This window comes from Pinus tabuliformis, chromosome 2_2 (assembly GCF_031772625.1).
Source record: "Pinus tabuliformis cultivar Carrire ecotype Pingquan chromosome 2_2, CPIR1, whole genome shotgun sequence".
Lineage (NCBI taxonomy): Eukaryota > Viridiplantae > Streptophyta > Pinopsida > Pinales > Pinaceae > Pinus > Pinus tabuliformis.
Genome location: NC_142300.1, coordinates 1,106,295,486 through 1,106,314,666, shown reverse-complemented (window position 1 = coordinate 1,106,314,666; position 19,181 = coordinate 1,106,295,486). Strand labels below are relative to the sequence as shown.

Genomic DNA, 19,181 nt, shown 5'->3' with positions numbered 1-19,181 from the left:
AAATATAAATGATAAATGATAACATTAATGTTTTTGAGACAATTTTTTGCCTATAATCACATCATAATTCATTTGTCTACGCCACCAACAAGTGTGGTTCATCGTTAGGACAATATATGGTTCATTGTCTTATTGTCCTGATGATGAACCACACTTGCTGGTTCAAAACGCGTCGGCAAATGAATGTTGATGTGATTATCACCTAAAACTTGTCTCAGAAACTTGATATAGATCACAAAAGCCTTAATTCAATAAATATTGATGTATTTTAATATTTTGGATAATGGCTTGTTAGACTCATTATCTTTTGCTTTTGGATGGATCATCATGCACTGAAGTGATTAACATAACTAGTTTCTTATTAATAGAAAAGTCCTACCAACTTACCCAAAAAACAAGTTGGACATGGAAAAACTATTATTAAATCAGTTCTGATGTTCCATCCCATGTGATCTTGAATAGGCGAAATTTTGAATTTTTGTTACGAATTAGGTCAAATTGGGTAACTATGGTGTATCCCACTACCTTAACAGTTACTAAATAAAGTTTTAAATAGTATGTCTGATAATAATTAGGTTTTTATTCTTGAGTTTCAGATCAAATTTTAGATGCCATTGAACTAGCAGGGAAGGATGCTATATCAACCACTTTTGAGGTTATAGTTGAAATTGTTTCACACAGGTACTACGATTCAGATTCTGTTTGTATACTTTGCTGGACTAGGAATTTTTATATGTGTGCAGGTTGAAATTGCAAATATGAATTTTATTTGAGTGCAGGTTTGGGGAGGATGTTGGGCAGGTAACAAGTGACACACTTGCAGTTAGGGGGTATGCTATGGGAACTACATGGAACATATTTAAGATTCGGAATACCATCAATCCTGTAACGAATGGAAGGGTATCAACATTGGATTTGAAGGTTGTAAAACTCAAGAAAACCAACGACACAATCAAGACTACATTCAAGAATTTATGTTAACGATGTTGCTCGAATTGAAATGATTCTATTTCTATATTTTGATCTTGATGGAGTGGAATTGCTCTCCACATGTTGTTAGAGATAATGGATAATATCTTAGAATAATGAGTTGGTTCACGAGACCTCAAGATAGGAATTAGTTTCAATTTTTTAGGTTATGGTTCTAACTTCCATAAATTTGTGATTACTATATAATGTGTGATATACATGAACAATGTAGAGCATTTTGTAGAGCTAGACTCTCCTGGTTCAGACTCTCTTTCGCAGAGCTAACCATTGGGTTTCATTTTATTTAATACAGAACATTGCATTTTTAACATGGTATCAAAGCGTCAAGGTTGAGGAACCTGTACACTGAGTGGAGGGTGCGACTGAGCCGAAGTCATTGCAAGTTTTAGGTGCACAAACAAAACGATCCCACTGTAGACCTTCTGTGTGTTTTTATTTTGCCACCTGTCGCTGATCTGAGGTGTACGGTCATGAAGACCTTCGCAAGTTTGTGGTGCTAACTCGCATCGACTTTGTAAACAACTAAAGGGATGCATGGAGGCCAAGAGAAGGTTGTGTCCAAGTAGAGGCTGACAACAGAAGGCTGCCTAGAGGTTGAGGTTTGCCAAGGAGGCCATGAAGGAAGCCACGGTGATTTGCGTGTGTGCTGCAAGATCAAACAATATTGGAGATCAACGATCTTTGTCTTTGACACAGATCTAGGGTAAATCTAATTTTTTTTTGACCTGCCAATTTTTTTAAATCGCCAAGATGAATAATCAAATGTTTGAAGCATGCTTGAATGAGCATAACAAGCTCGATGGCTCCAATTATGCGAATTGGAAATTCAAGATGCAGACTCTGCTAGAAGTGCAGAGTGCTTGGATGATTGCAAATGGGGATGAGTAGAAGCCAGCAGCTGGATCAACATCAGTCCCAGACTAGGAGAAGTGAGAAGGTAAAGCAAGGACGCTGCTGAAGATGTCAGTGAAAGACTGTATCATACCACACATCAGAGAATGCAAATCAACAAGTGAAATCTAGGGAATATTGAAGGATTTGTATGAGATCAGGAATACAAATCGTCTTTTGTTTCTGAAGAGCAAGATCTTATCCCTGAAGATGGAGGAGAATGAAACAATTGCTTCCTTCATAGCAAGGATCAAGGATCTGAAGAAAAAATTGTCAAACATTGGCGATATAGTTGCAGATACAGATCTTGTAACAATTACCATGAATGGTGTGACCGATGACTACCAAATGTTCATCACTGGGATAAATGCGAGAGAGAAAATCCTGAAGTTTGAAGAATTGATAGGAATACTGATGCAAGAAGAAGAAAGAAGATCGACTCTAAAGCCCCAGAGTGTCAATCTTGCATTGATGGCGAAAAAGAAATTCTTCAAAGGAAAAGGAAATCTGCAACAACAAAACGGAGGAAGCTCACAGAAAAGACCAAATCCGACCCAAGGTATGAATCCAAATAGAAACAAATCTGTAATTAAATGTTTTTATTGCGGAAAACTTGGTCATATAGCTAGGGAGTGCAGGAAGAAGAAATATCATGAAGAACAACAAAGGTAGAAATGATATGCAGGTCATCTCGCGAATGATAATCATGATCAGAACTTTAGATTGTTCACAGAAAACTTTGATGAGAACGTTGATGTAGACATCTGGTATGTAGATTTGGGAGCATCAACACATATGACAGGGAACAAGAAATGGTTCGAAGATTTTAAAGAAATCAATGACGGAGCACAATTCTACCTTGGTGATGATAGAAGTCATCAGATCAAAGGGTGTGGGAATTTTTTTTTCATTTTACCTAATGGTAATGTAAGACAAATTCATAATGTCATGTACATGCCCAGTGTAACAAAGAACTTGATTTATGTTTCCATGATTACAGATCAAGATCTTAAAGTTGAATTTTTTAAATCTAACTGTTATATTAAAGATCTGCTAGATGGCATGAATACTATTGCTACAGGAATTCGAATAGGAGGTCTGTACAAATTAGATGTAAGACCAGCACCAGTTCGAGCTTTAACAACAACGGGTTTGACTACAGAAGAGCCGTGGCATCAAAGATTTGGTCATATCAACTACAATGATTTGCTGTTACTTCAGAAAAAGGAAATGGTAAGAGATCTTCCAATTTTAAAACAAGTTCCTAATTATTGTGACGCCTATACATTAGTAAAGATGCATAGAGAAGAATTCCCTGTCCGAGTAGAGAGGAAATAGAGAGATATACTTGAATTAGCGCACACAGATATTTGTGGACCCATGCAAAAAAAGTCATTAGGAGGTGCACTGTATTTTTTACTGTTCATTGATGACTGCACAAATTTTTCTTGGGTATATTTTTTGAGTAAGAAGAGTCACAAATTTGAATATTTTAAGTAGTTCAGAAACATGATTGAAAAACAAACAGGGAAGTAGATAAAAATTCCCCGCTCCGATCAAGGGGGAGAATACATGAAGGATGAGCTTATCAAGTATTGTAAAGACCATGGGATTTTACAACAATTCATAGTATCCCATACTCCTCAGAAGAATGGAGTAACAGAAAGAAAGAACAAAAAATTAGTGGAATGCACTAGAAGCATGCTGAAAGGTAAGAATCTTTCGAATGGTTTTTGGATTGAAGCATTGAATACTGCGGTTTATTTGAAAAATAAGATTCCTAAAAAGAGTCTTGATTTTAAAATTCCTTATGAAGCATTATATGTATTTAAGCATGCAATAAAACATTTAAGAGTATTTGGGTCTAAAGCATTTGCCCATATTCCAAAAAGACAGAAGAAAAGTAGATTCAAAAGCCATAAGATGTACCTTTATAGGGTATTGTTCAGAATATAAAGCTTATAGATTATTTAATCCCTCTACTCACAAGATTTTTGTTAGTAGAGATGTCATATTCCATGAGCAGGATCATGAAGAATCTAATAAGCACAATGAGGAATGGGATAATCCGTTCTTGGTGGAAGAAGAAAGTGAAGAAACAGGAAACAATCAGAATCAGCAGACAAAGGCAGAAGATGAACAACAACAGATACAAAAGATACAACAGATACAACAACATATACAACAAAAAATGCAGCAACGGCAACAACAATGGGAAGAAAAAGAAAATGATGATCAGATAAGGTTTGAAGCTACCCCACCACTCAAGAGATCAGGTAGGAAATCTCAATTGCTTGCGAGATATAGAGAAAATGATTTTATAACTGTTAATCCTTCTAGTTATAAGGAAGAAAATGAATGTAGTAAATGGAAAACAACTATGGAACATGAATATGAATCTATAATCAGGAACAACACTTGGGAACTAGGAGAAATTCCTAGAGGGAAACAAACCATAGGTTGTAAATGGTTGTATAAACTCAAGATTAATGTAGATGGAACCATAGATAAATTAAAATCTAGATTGGTAGCAAAGTGGTATTCACAAAACGAAGGCATTGACTATGAAGAAACCTTTGCCCGTGTAGCTAAACTAAATACCATTAGAATGTTGATTGCTTTAGTTACTAACAAACATTGGATGATTCACCAACTAGATGTAAAGTCAGCATTTTTAAATGGAGAATTGAAAGAGGAGATTTATTTAGAGAAACCTGAAGGATTTGTCCAGAAAGGGAAAGAACATTTAGTTTGTAGATTAAAGAAATCTCTTTATGGACTAAATCAAGCACCCAAGTCTTGGTGTGAAAAGATTGATTCATTTGTTTTGCAATTTGGCTACAACAGAAGTAAAAACGACCCTAATCTATATACCATGCAAAATGAACAAAGGAGCATAGTGTTGACTTCTTTGTATGTAGATGATTTGATTATTACAGGTGATGCTACTTATCTAATCAAAGAAATCAAGCAATAGATGTCACAGGTGTTCGAAATGAAACACGTTGGTGAATTAAGATATTGTTTAGGTCTTGAGCTTTGGAGAGATTCAAGACAAACATTTTGTCCCAGGGAAAGTATGTCAAAGGAATATTAGAAATATTTAGGATGGATCAGTGTAAGGTTGCAGCAGTACCATTACAATAGAACATCAAACTGCAGAGTGAGGATGGCTTTGAAGAGGCAGATGCGACACTTTACAAACAGCTGGTTGGAAGCGTAATATACCTGACCACTACTGGACTGGATTTGGCTTATGCAATCAGTGTGTTAACTCAATACATGTCTAAGCCACTTGAAATTCATTGGAATGTAGTGAAATGTGTTTTGAGGTATCTACAAGGTACCGTAGATTATGGTATTATTTATACTGATTCCTCTTATGTTAGATTGACAGGATTTACAGATTCATACTGGGCTAGAAATGTAGATGATCGTAGATCCATAACAGGCTATGCATTTAGCATTGGATCTAGGGTGATTACATGGAGTAGCAAGAAAAAAAACACAGTTTCCTTGTCATTAGCGGAAGCAGAGTATCAAGCTATGTGTGCAACAACGTGTGAGGTAGTTTGGTTGCGAAGACTTCTCTAGGTTGTTGGGGAAGAATAGAAAGATGCAACAACAATCTAATGCAACAATTAGAGTTCAATCAAACTTGCTAATAATCTGGTGTTTCACAAAAACACTAAACACATTGATACACAATTCCACTTTATTAGGGAAAAAGTGCAATCAAAAGAAATCCATTTGGTATATTGTAATACATGTGATAATGTTGCAAAAATTTTCACTAAGCCTCTTGGGAAGATCAAGTTTGAAATGTTTAGGGAGATGTTAGGCATATTTGTGAACCCCTTCTCCATTAAGGGGGAGTGTTAGAGATAATGGAGAATATCTTAGAATAGTGACTTGGTTCACGAGACCTCAGGATAGGAATTAGTTTCTATTTTTTAGGTTATGGCTCTAACTTCCCTAAATCTGTGATTACTATATAATGTGTGATGTACATGAAAAATGTAGAGCATTCTGCAGAGCCAGGATCTCTTGGTTCAAAATCTCTTTCGTAGAGCTAACCAGTGGGTTTCATTTTATTTAATACAGAACATTGCATTTTTAACACATGTATATGTATTTATTTTGATGTAAAAATAATCTAGAAGTAGGAAGATAATTTTCACAGTAACACAAGTTAGGTTTATGTAAATGCTGTGATTTGGAGTGTATATGGGAGAGTATATTAACAATGTAACCCCTTCTGGATAAAATTGATGTTTCTAATTGTGTAGAATACATGTGAAAAAATTAAAGCCAAGCAAAGCATTTATTTTTTATATATGTTTATATATTTGAATTAGACTAAGTTTATGCAGGCCAGTCCTAATGTCATTGTCAAATGTTATCACCAAGATTGCGGGAAGCTCAATCCAATTTATATACTCCTTGTGTTAGTTTAATTTCCTTAGAGGTGCTTCCACTACAACACAGGGGTTTTAAGACAATTTTTTGGTAAATTGTCTTAACTTGAGACAAAATACAACTTGTGTATTGTCTTAAATATTGTCTTTAAGCAGTGTCTCAAATTAAACTGTCTGAAAATATTGTCTCTATAAAGAAAATATACAACACATCCATTTTTGTCTCTCTAGAGACAAAAGTTGGCATTAAAGAGATATTGTCTTTAAAGAGACAATGTATTTGATCCTAACTATTTTCTCTCCAGAGACAATAAAAAAATAAATTCAAAGATAATACACCATCACTTTTGCCTCTTCAGAGACAATATAAAATAATGAATCTAGAAAAATATCTTACCATTGAAATAAACCAATATTAAAAGTACTTAATTAAAAATAAACTACAATATCATTGATTAATTCAAATTAGGACACAGTGGAATTGAACCACCAACCTCTTAGTTATGAAGCAGACACTCTTCCATTGAGCTAGCGCCCTTTAAAGAATTATGTGAGAGTTATGGTAGTCCATGAAATTACATATATAGGCATTGATTTTAAAACTATCAATTGCACTGAGAGGTGCAAAGGAACAACGATAGAAGTGGGAATGTGGAACTGAGTAAGTAAGTGAAATATATGAAAAGTGAAATAAAAATGAAATTTGAGTTTCTATATATCTTCTAAAGCATGTAGCAAGGAGGTTAAATTTAAGAAGAAAATTACACTAACATAAATGTCCCAAAACATTGCAAATCTTTACAGGCACAAAGTATATCAACATCTCACAGAATCCAAAAAAAATGGAAATTTTGTAGAGATGTTACACAAATCCAAAGGAACAATGGAAATCATGTGTTTACTAATGTTGGAGATGTCCAATCCCCCTTGATCACTTGGTAAAGTGCAATTACAAAAAACTCAAAGACACCATATCAATCCTTTTTACCCCACCTTGCTTGCCCAATAAAAGTTTTGGAGTACTTATTCCAGCATTTTATAGGCTACTTGAGAAGAAAAAAAAGACACAAAAACCAATGTGACCCACTGTTAGAAATTGATCAACAATTTCAATCTTCTTGGAAGATAGTAGGTCAATATTACTTCAAGCTTGAATTTTTCTTTTTTGAAACTTGGCTATTATCCATCTCCAACAATCAACAACTGAAAAACTATTTATCGAAGGACCTGCCCAAATAAGAAATAGTCTCCCCAAGATTCATAAGCTTTCATTTATGATTCAACCAAGTAGGGGATTCATCTTGGCCAAAACGAAACCCTGTTTTTCCTTTCTAACAACTACTCTTGCTCCTTTTGCAAAAATGTCAGAGCAAAAATTAGTACCCTCCATAAACTGTTGAATCAATGAATGTGTTAAATTTGAGCCATCTACAAAGTGGAAATTTGGGTATGTTACAATACATATCCTGAAATTTGATATCATATGAATAACTTACATAAGATAAATAATGAAAATCTTTGACAAGTGAGTTTCCGTGGTTGAATTTCAATTCTCCAACACCTTTATTATAGGTAATAATACTTTGCTATTTTTTCCAAATAATATCTAATACTAAAATAATGAGGTGGAGATTGCAAGTTACCTTTAAGTTGGTGTTCATCACTCATTCCAACCACTGAAATGGTCTATATATCAATGCATGTTTTGTACATAGTAAAAGTGGTAAGCTTTTAGGAGCACTTTCTAGTGGACAAATTCTTTGACTAGCCCGGTGATCTTACAAGGGTGTGAAAGGCTTCACCTAACGCTCAATCCATTGCCCGCATCCCATAAACATCTAGCACTATTTTGTGATCTTTCTTCTAGCAGGTATCCAATCTTGCAAAAACTAAATACCTTCCCTAAGATTGTATCTAGATACAACAAATCTTGTTGCTCTTTTCTTTTATGTTCAACAAACAGAAGCAAAGAAACAAAATTTTGGAAAAACTATCTTCTACAATGGTAATTGTGTCCTCCGACTCCAGGTAACAAGATACTAGAAATAAAAGAGAACAGTGGGGCATGAAACTAGATCACAATAGTGCTTGCCAACAACAAGGCTGACACTACCAAGCAAATAAAATTTTACATTACCCGTGTCTTCTCAGAAAGACTAGTTGGGCTTTGATCCTAAATCTAGCAAGGTCAAGGATCAACTTTTTGTTAATTTAGTGTTGATCATCTTCCAATGCTTGGAGTATACATTGTTGATGCAAGATGATAGAGATCAGGAATCAATCAATTTTCCTTGTAAGAGGGAATCACATACATATAATTGTATCTTGTTTTAGTATCGCCAAAAATCCCCACAAGAACACATTCCATCCTTGAAATGATGATACCGACTGACATCCCTCACAATAAGTTCTCACCCTGCAATTTTAGAAACGAGTTTGGAAGTAGTATGATAATCACCAAAAATGCAACGATTTTTGATGATTCAAATAGGCATTCTCCCACGAATACTAGTAAGCCCAAACTCAATTTCCAGTTTCTCACTATGGTAGGATAAATATTGTTTTTTTGCTCATCCTCTACACCGTGCAAAACAAAGTTTGTATTGGGCACATATCTTGCCTCCTTCATCAGCTTGGTTAATTCCTCCAACTTCTCATAGATCACTTTTATTTGTGGATGCCTTCTGTATTTGACAGTGAAACTATGCACCCTACCTTTGACCTCAATCCAGCTAACTCTTGGTTACTTTTTTCAATCCTTTCTCTTTCATCTTTTTCCTCACATTTGCAAGACAATCCCACTTGCCAGTTGCAACATATATATTGGACAAAAGCACATATGTTGGAGCATCTTGTGGTTCCAACTTGAGAATATGTTTTGTTGCTTGTTTCCCTAAATCCACATTTCCATGGATTCTACAGGAAGACAACAAGGTCCATCAAATGATTTGAAAATCACTCGTGAGTGATCTCGGTTAATTAATTAATGAATGAAGGTATTACAGACTCATGTGCTGGTGTGTGTCTATGTTATCTTAGGCAATGGATCGATCAGATTGGAAAATACATAGACATTGGAAAATGGAAAACAATAAGGGAAACACAGTAAGCAAACACAAGAACACAACAAATTAAAAAGGAGTTCACCCAATCCTCTTAGGCTACGTCTCCGATCCAACTTTCAGTGCTGGCCTTTTCTTATTGTGTCTTTAAAACAAAGTTTTTATAGTGAGGAGCTCAATTTTGAGTCTCCTAAAACAGATACTGCTTAGTAGGGTGGTTCTTGGATTCCGCAAGCCACTAGAGTGCATAGACTCTTTCCTTACCAAGTCTTAACCTCAACTGGTCTTGAATGGGATGAGTCCAATGTGGTTCTCAATTCCTGATAGATATCCTCACAGGGATTGCTTGATCCTCTCAAGCCTTCTGTCTGCTCGATGCTGCCTTACGCTGCAGGTCAACTCAAATCTCTATTTTTTTCTTCTTGCTTATTCTCTGTTCTGTCTCTCTATCCCACTGTCTCCTTTCTTTCTTACAGTGCTCGCTCACTTTCGCTTCATGCTCTCCTATCCCTATCTCTGTTTCTGTCTGTTCATGGCTTAAAGCCAATACAACTCATGACTATTCGCTTCCTCTTCCACCCCTTTGGATCGCCTACTGCTATTCACTTGGAGTTCCCTGCATCTGCATCATCGCCAACGTCTCATAGGGAAGTGGCCACTTGTCCTCTCACGAACTACACCAGGTCTTCCTCAAACAGTTCGGTATTTCGGTTACGCTATGTAATGATTCATCCGCCAACTCAGTAGTCAAATCAGACTTCAGAATTTTATATGCCGCAGCTTAATTCTCCCTCCAAACCCTGTCATTCATCGGGTGCAATCTCCGCCATCAGATCTGGAGCCCCCAGATCCTATGGTGTTCGCTCTTATCATGCGGTTGACTTGCTCAATCGTTAGCCCGCGATGAGAGGCAATTTTCTCTCTCATCCGCTGGACAAGCATTGTGCAATGTATGGAATCGCTTGTTCTCCTGCCAAATCTGCTTAGTGCCCAATATGCCTCCGATATTCCATCAGTTTTGGAGCACGGGGCCCGCCTTTTGCTATAGCGCTTTCCCTACGATTTCCCAGCTTCCCATGCGACCAAGCGCTTCGAGGCTTTTCCTTCTCGAGGGGTTTTTCCCAAGTGCTATTCGCACATCAAAAACGGACTCCGTTTTCCGATCTGGACTTCCTAACTGCTAGTTTGCATCCTGCGCAGTCTCCATGGGCCTCGGTCAGCGCACTTTGACTGACATCCTCGTCGTTCCTTGCTGGCTACAAACTGCCAATGTCCAGAGGTCCTTCCTAATAGCTCTTTGTTCACAAGTTTTGAAGTCTGTCATGATTTTTATACAGTCATAGCACTTTCAGAATTTCTAGGGATCGCATTCAGATCACGTCCTTCCCACTGAAAAAGTTTTTGGACCACCAAAATTTGGTTTTCAAGCATTGATTAAGTGAGGGTATAATTGTCTCACTTGTCCAATCTCTATCCACTTTGCACTGCTCGGCTTTGAACCCTTGAGCCCAACTCTGAGCTACTCAACATCTCCCCTGCACATTGTCCTCACCTTCCTGTCCAAAACTGTGGCTTCCTGCAATTCATTAAGATATTTAGGTAACAGGTCATCAATAGAAGGCAATTGACTCTACTCTTCAGGATCTTCAATTAGTGACGTTTCAAACAATCTCAAGCAATTTGCATTCATGACTGAGTAGATGTGCATGTAAGTTGGTAGATCAAGGCGAAAAGCATTCTCACCAATATTCTAAAGTATCTTGAAGGGTCCATACCTGATAGGCTTTGGATTTTTACCTTCACCTTGCATCTCGTCCTTGCTGATATACAACCAGACTTGGTCACCAACTTGGAAACTATGCTCCATCCGATGCTTGTCATGCCTTGCCTTGTATTTGGCTTGGCTCTTTTCCAGCTGTTCCTGTATTGGCTGGTGGATCTCTTGGATCTGTTCAATGAACCTAGTTGCCTTGTCCACATCACTGTGTCCCTCAACTGTGGTGTATTTACCAAAGAAAAAATCCAAAGGAGACCTTGGTGTGAAACCAAAACATGTCTCAAAAGGAGATCTTTGTGTAGAAGAATGTCTTGCTCTGTTGTAAACATGTTGCACATAACAGAAGTGTTCATATCAAAGCTTAGGATGCTTGCTGCAATATCCCATGAGTAACTAGATCACTGTCCTGTTAACTACTTCTATTTGGCCATCAGTTTGTGGATGGAAAGTTGTGCTTTTCTTCAGTTTGGTGTCCATCAGTTCCCACATACTTGACCAAAACTTTCCCACAAATCGGGTGTCTTGATCAGATACAATGGAAGTGGGTAATCCAAAATGAACCCATACATGTTGAAAGAACAGTTTTGCAGTTTGTTCAGCTGTAATCTATTTATTGCAAGGTATCAAAATACACATTTTGCTGAACCTATCCACAACAACATATAGATAATCATGACTTTCCTAGATTTAGGTAGTCCTCCAACAAAATCCATGGAAACACTTTCCCAAGGGTGAGAAGGAACCGGTAATGGAGTGTACAAGCCTAGTTTTCTATTGCCGGGCTTACTTTTTGCACACATAGTACACCCTCTTACATATCTAGAAACTGTCTCATTCATTTTTGGCCAATAACAAAATCTTTTCAGTTGTGAAACTGTTTTACTTACCCCAAAGTTACCTGATATTAGAAAAGTGTGTGCTTCTCGAACTATATTTACTCTCTCAGTTTGTGGAATTCATAACTTCCCGTAATGATATAAGAGTCGGTCCTTTACATGATAATCCAATTCTTCTACTCGTTTGCCTTGACATAAAGTTGCATGTACATATTTAAAGTCTATATCTTGAGCATATTGTTCAATGTAACTCTCATGTAACACAAAATTATGCTTAAGTATAGTAGATGCATTTATAATGGGTCTAGATAACATATCTGCAACTTTATCGTGTATGCCCTTTTTATATCTGATGAATAAATGAAAATGTTGTAGAAAACCCATCCATCTATAGTGTCTTGATTGCTGCAACTTAGTTTTGGAGTGTAGATATTGAAGTGGTTGATGATCAGTATGTATTACTGTCCCTTTGCCCATTAAGTAATGCTTCCACTTTTTCACACTCTGTACTAATGCATACAATTCTTTATCATATGTAGGATAGTTAAGTACTGTAGAATTAAATGTCTCAGAATGGTAACATATGGGTTTACTGTGCTGTGTCAACACTGCTCCCATGGCATAGTCACTGGCATCTACTTGGATCTCAAAGGGTCTTTGAAGATCAGGGAGTGCTAGTACATGTGTTAAACTAATCTTTTCTTTCAAGGTGTCGAAGGCTTTCTGCTGTTTGCCTCCCCACTGAAACACCTTGTTCAATCCTGTTAAAGAATGTAAGGTAGCTGCAATTGAGGAAAAGTTAGAAATAAACTTCCTCCAATATTGTGCTGCTCCTAAGAAGCTTCTAACTTCTGCAGCGATTTGGGTTTAGGCTAGTTCACAATGACTGCCACTTTAGAGGGATCTATCTTCAATTCACCACCCCCTACTATATGACCCAAATAATTCAAATATGTTTTGCCAAATTCACATTTTGAGAGTTTAACATAAATTTTTTCTCTTTTCAAAACATCTAATGTCTTCTTAACATGCTTTAAGTTTTCTTCCCACGTTTTTCTAAATATCAAAATTTCATCTAGATACACAATAACAAAATCATCAAGAAAAGGTCTGAGTACATCATTCATTAATCTCATGAAAGTAGTAGGAGCATTAGTTAAGCCAAAAGGCATAACTAGTCACTCACACAATCCCTGCTTTGTTTTGAAAGTAATCTTCCATGCATCTTGTTCTGCAACTCTGACCTGATGGTATCCACTATCCAAGTCTAGCTTGGAAAAATAAATAGCTTCTTTCAATTGATCTAAAAGATCATTGATGCGAGGAAGGGGATAATGAATTTTGATTGTTATCTTATTCAGTGCTCGATAATCAATGCACATTCTCCACGAGCCATCTTTCATTCTCACAAAAACGATTGGTGACCCACATGGTGATGTGCTAGGTATGATGAACCCTTTCTTGAGCAACTCCTGCACCTGCTTCTTGATTTCTATGTTCTCTAAAGCGGACAACCTGTACATTCCAATCTTAGGCAATGGAGCATCTTGCTGCAAAATAATATCATGCACCATTTCCTTTTTGGGTGGTAGACCTTTACGTTCTTGAAACAAGATATCATACTCTGAAACAACCTTCTCTATATCATCTTGTTGTTTAGCATTACAACCCTCAAATACATTGGTTTTATCAGGTTTCTTTTCCTTTACAACCATCAGTAAGAATTTTTTTCATGAATTTATCATTCTTTTCATCTACCCTAAGTTTATGAGAGTATAATTATTCTTGAGATTATGAGCTCTTACAAAGTATTTGATTCCATCTTTAACAAGTAGATACTTGTTCTCAGCTCTATAGAAAATAGCTTTTCTGTCATACAAGTAAGGACTACCTAAAGGAATTATGTCTAACTCAACCTCATCTACAAATGTTGATCCAGAAGAAAACTTGAATTTGCATTGTCTAGTCACTTGTAGTTGTGCTTTATCATTTAACCATCCTAATGGGTATGGTTTCTTGTGAGGTGTAGTCACTAATCCCAAATTCTTTACAATTGCTTCAGAAATTAAATTTACTTGTGAGCCACTATCAAACAAAGTATTAATCTTTTGATGTTTGGAAATAACTCGAATATGGAAAAGCTCATGTCTTTTTCTCTCATTTTCTTCATCGATAATAGACTGTGCAGAATTACTAGTAGATGCTTTAGAATTCTTACCTCTTATACCTGTGGCTGCAATAGTTGTTTCATCTCCCGAGTATGACCCCAAAACTTTCTGAATAGCTGTAGTAGTCTTCTTCTTCTTGCCCTCGAACTTCTTAGGTCTCAGCTCTGAATGCAGAATCCAACAGTGCTCATCACCATGCCCATCCTTTTTACAGTGAGTGCATGAAGCCTTGCTTTTCTATGCAGTGTTAGCCTTCCTTGATTTCCATTTCTACCTTCTTTTCTCCTTACTCTTGCTTGTAGTGGGTTGGGATGACCCCCCAACTTCTGGACTTCCATTCTTTCCTCTAGCTTCCAGATGAGTAGCTTGTACATATACCTCATCTATACTAGTGGGATTAAACATGAGGATAGTGTACCTTATGTAGTTGTGTAGACCACCAATGTACTTCAACAGAGTCTCAGGTGAGTCTAATAAGATTCCTAGAATCAATGCTCTCTTTCTAAATTCTTGAGTGTATCCCTGTACACTTTGCCCTTTGAACTATCAAAGAGTTTGCCAGCTCATCATGGCTTGTTGCATGTAGGCCAATGGATAGAACTTCTTTTTGATTGCAGAAACAAATTCACTCCAGACAGAGATATTCTTACCATGTCTCTTCAGGTCAGCTTGGGTCCTGCCTTCCCACCAAACCAAGGCAGTGCCTCTAAGGCATAAGCTTGCCAGCTAAATCTTTCTCTTGTCTGAATCGATATTCTGCACTTTGCAATAAAGATCAATTTGTCTAATCTAATTATCCAACTTTTCTACATTCAACTCTCCATCATATATAGGTAAATAAAATTTAACATCCAGTTTAATCAAAGATGCCTTATTTTTATGTTCAGGGCTATTAGGTGGTGTGAGAAAGCTTTCTTCTTTCCGCTTGCCTTTTGAGTGGTCATGGAAGTGAGACTCATCTTCTCCTTTATCTTGTTTGGAGCCTGATGAATCTTCATCTTTGTGTTTTCTAAAATCCCTATACATTTCCTCTACCATGGACTTTATGGCTAGGAAACTATCTATGAATTGAGGGTCTGGCCCCATAGAACCTTCCTCTGAAATTGTCTTCTAAGGATAGACTCTCCCAATTTCAGGATTAGTTTCAACCAACTCTCCTTCTCCAAATTCGAGCTTTGATGTAGTTAGCATTCAACATCTAAGTCCAACACAAGCTTGTCTAACCTTAACAGCCTTGACCTCTGATACCACTTGATCTAAAAATCACTCGTGAGTGATCTCAGTTAATTAATTAATGAATGAAGGTATTACAGATTCATGTGCTGGTGTGTGTCTATGTTATTTTAGGCAACAGATCGATCAGATTGCAAAATACATACACACTTGAAAATGGAAAACAGTAAGAGAAACACAGTAAGCAAACACAAGAACACAACAAATTAACGAGGAGTTCACCCAATCCTCCTAGGCTATGTCTCCAGTCCAGCTTTCAGTGGTGGCCTTTTCTTATTGTGTCTTTAAAGTAGAGTTTTTACAGTGAGGAGCTCAATTTTGAGTCTCTTGAAACAGTTACTACTTAGTAGGGTGGTTCTTGGATTCCCTAAGCCACTAGAGTGCACAGACTCTTTCCTTACCAAGTCTCGACCTCAACTGGTCTTGAATGGGATGAGTCCAATGTGGTACTCAATTCCCGACAGATATCCTCACAGGGATTGCTTGAACCTCTCAAGCCTTCCATCTTCTCGATGTTGCCTTACGCTGCAGGTCAGATCGACTCTCTATTTTCTACTTCTTGCTTATTCTATGTTCCGTCTCTCTATCCCACTCTCTCCTTTCTTTCTTACAGTTCTCGCTCGCATTCGCTTTGTGCTCTCCTGTCCCTGTCTCTGTTTCTGTCTGTTCATGGCTTAAAGCCAATATAGCTCATGATTGTTCGCTTCCTCTTTTGTCCCTTCAGATCACCTGCTGCTGTTCGCTTGGAGTTCCCTGCCTCTACGTCATCGCCAACGTCTCACAAGGAAGTGGCCACTTGTCCTCTCATGAACTGCACTAGCTCTTCCTCAAATGGTTCGGTATTTCGGTTACGCTGTGTAATGATTCATCCGCCAACTCAGCGTCAAATTAGACTTCAAAATTTTATATGCCACAGCTTAATTCTCCCTCCAGATCTGGTCATTCATCAGGCGCAATCTTTGGCATCAGATCTGGAGCCCCCAGATCCTACAGTGTTCACTCTTATCACACAGTTGACTTGCTCGACCGTTAGCCTGCGATGAGAGGGGGTTTTCTCTCTCATCTGCTAGAAACGTGTCATGCAATGTATGGAATTGCTCGTTCTCTTGCCAAAGTCGCTTACCGCCCAATATGCCTCCGATATTCCGCCGGTTTTGGAGCACAGGGCCCACCTTTTGCTTTAGCGCTTTCCCTACAGTTTCCTGGCTTCCCATGCGACCAAGCGCTTCGTGGCTTTTACTTCTCGAGAGGTTTTTCCCAGCGATGCACAATTAGTGCTAAGCGCTAATCACGCATTAGAAACAACCTCCATTTTCCGATCCGAACATCCTAATTGCTAGTTTGCATCCTACACGGTCTCCATGGGCCTCGGTCAGCACGATTTGACCAAGGTCCTCGTCATTCCTTGCTGGCTACAAATTGCCACCATCTAGAGGTCCTTCCTGATAGCTCTTTATTCACAAGTTTTGAAGTCTGTCATGATTTTGATACAGTCATAGCACTTTGAGAATTTCCATGGATCCCATTCGGATCATCAAACCAAAGCATTTGGTTCAAACAACATTTTATGTATTAAATATTCAGCCTCATTCAATTTCATAGTCTTTATAATGCCACATGTTGTTTGCTACATGGCTATAAGTTATGGTCACAATGACCTCAGATTGTGCGTTGGATAATCTGACTAAAGAAAAATTCAGTTGTGTGTGTTGTGATGTTGAGACTCGAGAGAAATGGATGGAACAATATCAAATGTCTGATGATGTGACGGAGTAGTGAATTAATGCTAGTAACAAACAACACCCTATAATGTTCAAAATCATCAAAATTTTGACAAAATAGAACCCACACACAACAAGTCGACCTGGATTGGGGCATAGAATGCAAGCCACTTGTACTAATGGCCTGGAATGAGGGAGTCTTGTGCAAGCAATAACAAGGATAACTAAGAAGGTCATGAATGAATCCATCTAAAAATGAATGATGACGAGGATAGGAATAGGTCATAAATGAATCCATGTGAAAACTAGAATTCTAGATTGAATTCTTTAAATGCAGGAGCTAACATGTGATTACATAAAGCCTCTGGGATTGTATGTAAGAAAATTCCATGGGATTTCTACGAACCATTTTAGAATGAAAAAAATCTTGCACAAGATTGCTACATATTCTCACCTACATTTGTTTTATTGTCTTCAACTCCTTAGTTCCCCTGCATCGTCGTGCTTCAACTTGCATCTTTCATTCAATAGAGACAGGTTAAGCAAGAAAATTATTATATCGAATTAACACTTTTGAAATTTACTCGAATATATATGATGTTACATGTACCTTTAGCTTTTGCTCTGCACAATGTTTTTCACAATATGCTTTATGTTGAACCCTTCCACCATGAGTACTCACAGTCATGTAAAACACAGAGTCTCTTGCACATAAGGGATGAAAAGTACTTTGGCAGTGGCCAAAATTGCACTGTGAAACCACAAAATATTTCTATCAATTAGTGCAGAAAAAAATATAGATTCCGTGAGAATTACCAAGGATAGAACAATCTACTAAACCATCAAGTGTTATTATAAGTTTCAAACTTTCATATACACTGAAACCTAACCTTCAAACAGGCACTTTGTCGATGAAAAATACTGCATGGCAACATATATCATTCTCTGAAAGGTATTTCTTGAATTTCATAGCATACCAATCATTAATTTTAGCATTGCACAGATCCACCTTCATCAATATGTTAATGATCAAATCATTTAGTAAGATGCTAATATAGATCTCTAACAACATCCCACTAGACAGAATCCAGATGCAACAATCATGCAAAAAACAAGTAAAACAAAATAGTTGAACATGATCAAACTTATATCCATTACTGGTAGTGAAGAAAAATCTCAATTTAAACATACCAACCCTTCAATAAGCTCCGTTTGACCCCTCTTGAACGTGTTATCCAACAAACACTGCAGGTTGAAAAAGGAAATGAAGATACCATAAGGGAGAAAATATATTGCTCCTCACCAAATCATTAACACACAAGATAAAATCAACAATAAGATTTTGGATAATTAAATTCTTGCATTCTTTTGAAGTGAACACCATTCAATCAGAGATTTTTACCTCAGTGCAAAATACATGAACCCACTCGCCATCAATAGTCCTCTTAAAATCACCACTCAAACCACCACATAGAGAAAAGTTCACACCACAACTATGCATACCATGGCTAGCTACAGTTGGACGCCTCATGCCTTGGAGTTGGTATTGCCAGTTTAAAGCTTCACATGGCTGACAATACCATCCTCCAACATAATTCCTTAAAATACCATAGCAATTTTGGTAAACTGCTACTTGCAATATAATGTTGACGTGGAAATTTTAAGATAGTCAGTATAATCCACTATAACAATACCGCAGAAAATAGAGAGATAAAAATAAAATAGAGAAAGAAATAGCTAGATTACCCTGCAGTAATTTCAAACGCAGATCTTGTTTGAGTGAGTAGATTCTGGAAATCTACAAATATTGCACAAAAGAGATTCTTCTCTTGGTGAGCTAGATGACACCTGGTAACAATCAAAATGCCTTTCTGATGGAACTTTTGCAACAAGGGGTCGAGACATTATCTCTTTAGCCCACAACATTGTCTAAGAAGAAGAGATTGAGCATCTAGCAGTAATTTTCCCTTTCAAATGTTTCTACAGTGATACTTTCATTGGTTGTGATGTAGAAAATATGCCATAAAAAGCAAGTTTCACATTATTCCAATCATCCAAGTGTGAATGCTTACTAGGAAAGCTAAC

General features: G+C 37.2%; 1 pseudogene; it reads left to right on the top strand.

Annotated features, from left to right (window-relative positions):
• Positions 1–283: 283 nt before the first annotated feature.
• LOC149197260 (vacuolar-processing enzyme-like) overlaps positions 284–19,181 on the top strand; it is a 28,553-nt pseudogene continuing 9,655 nt past the window's right edge.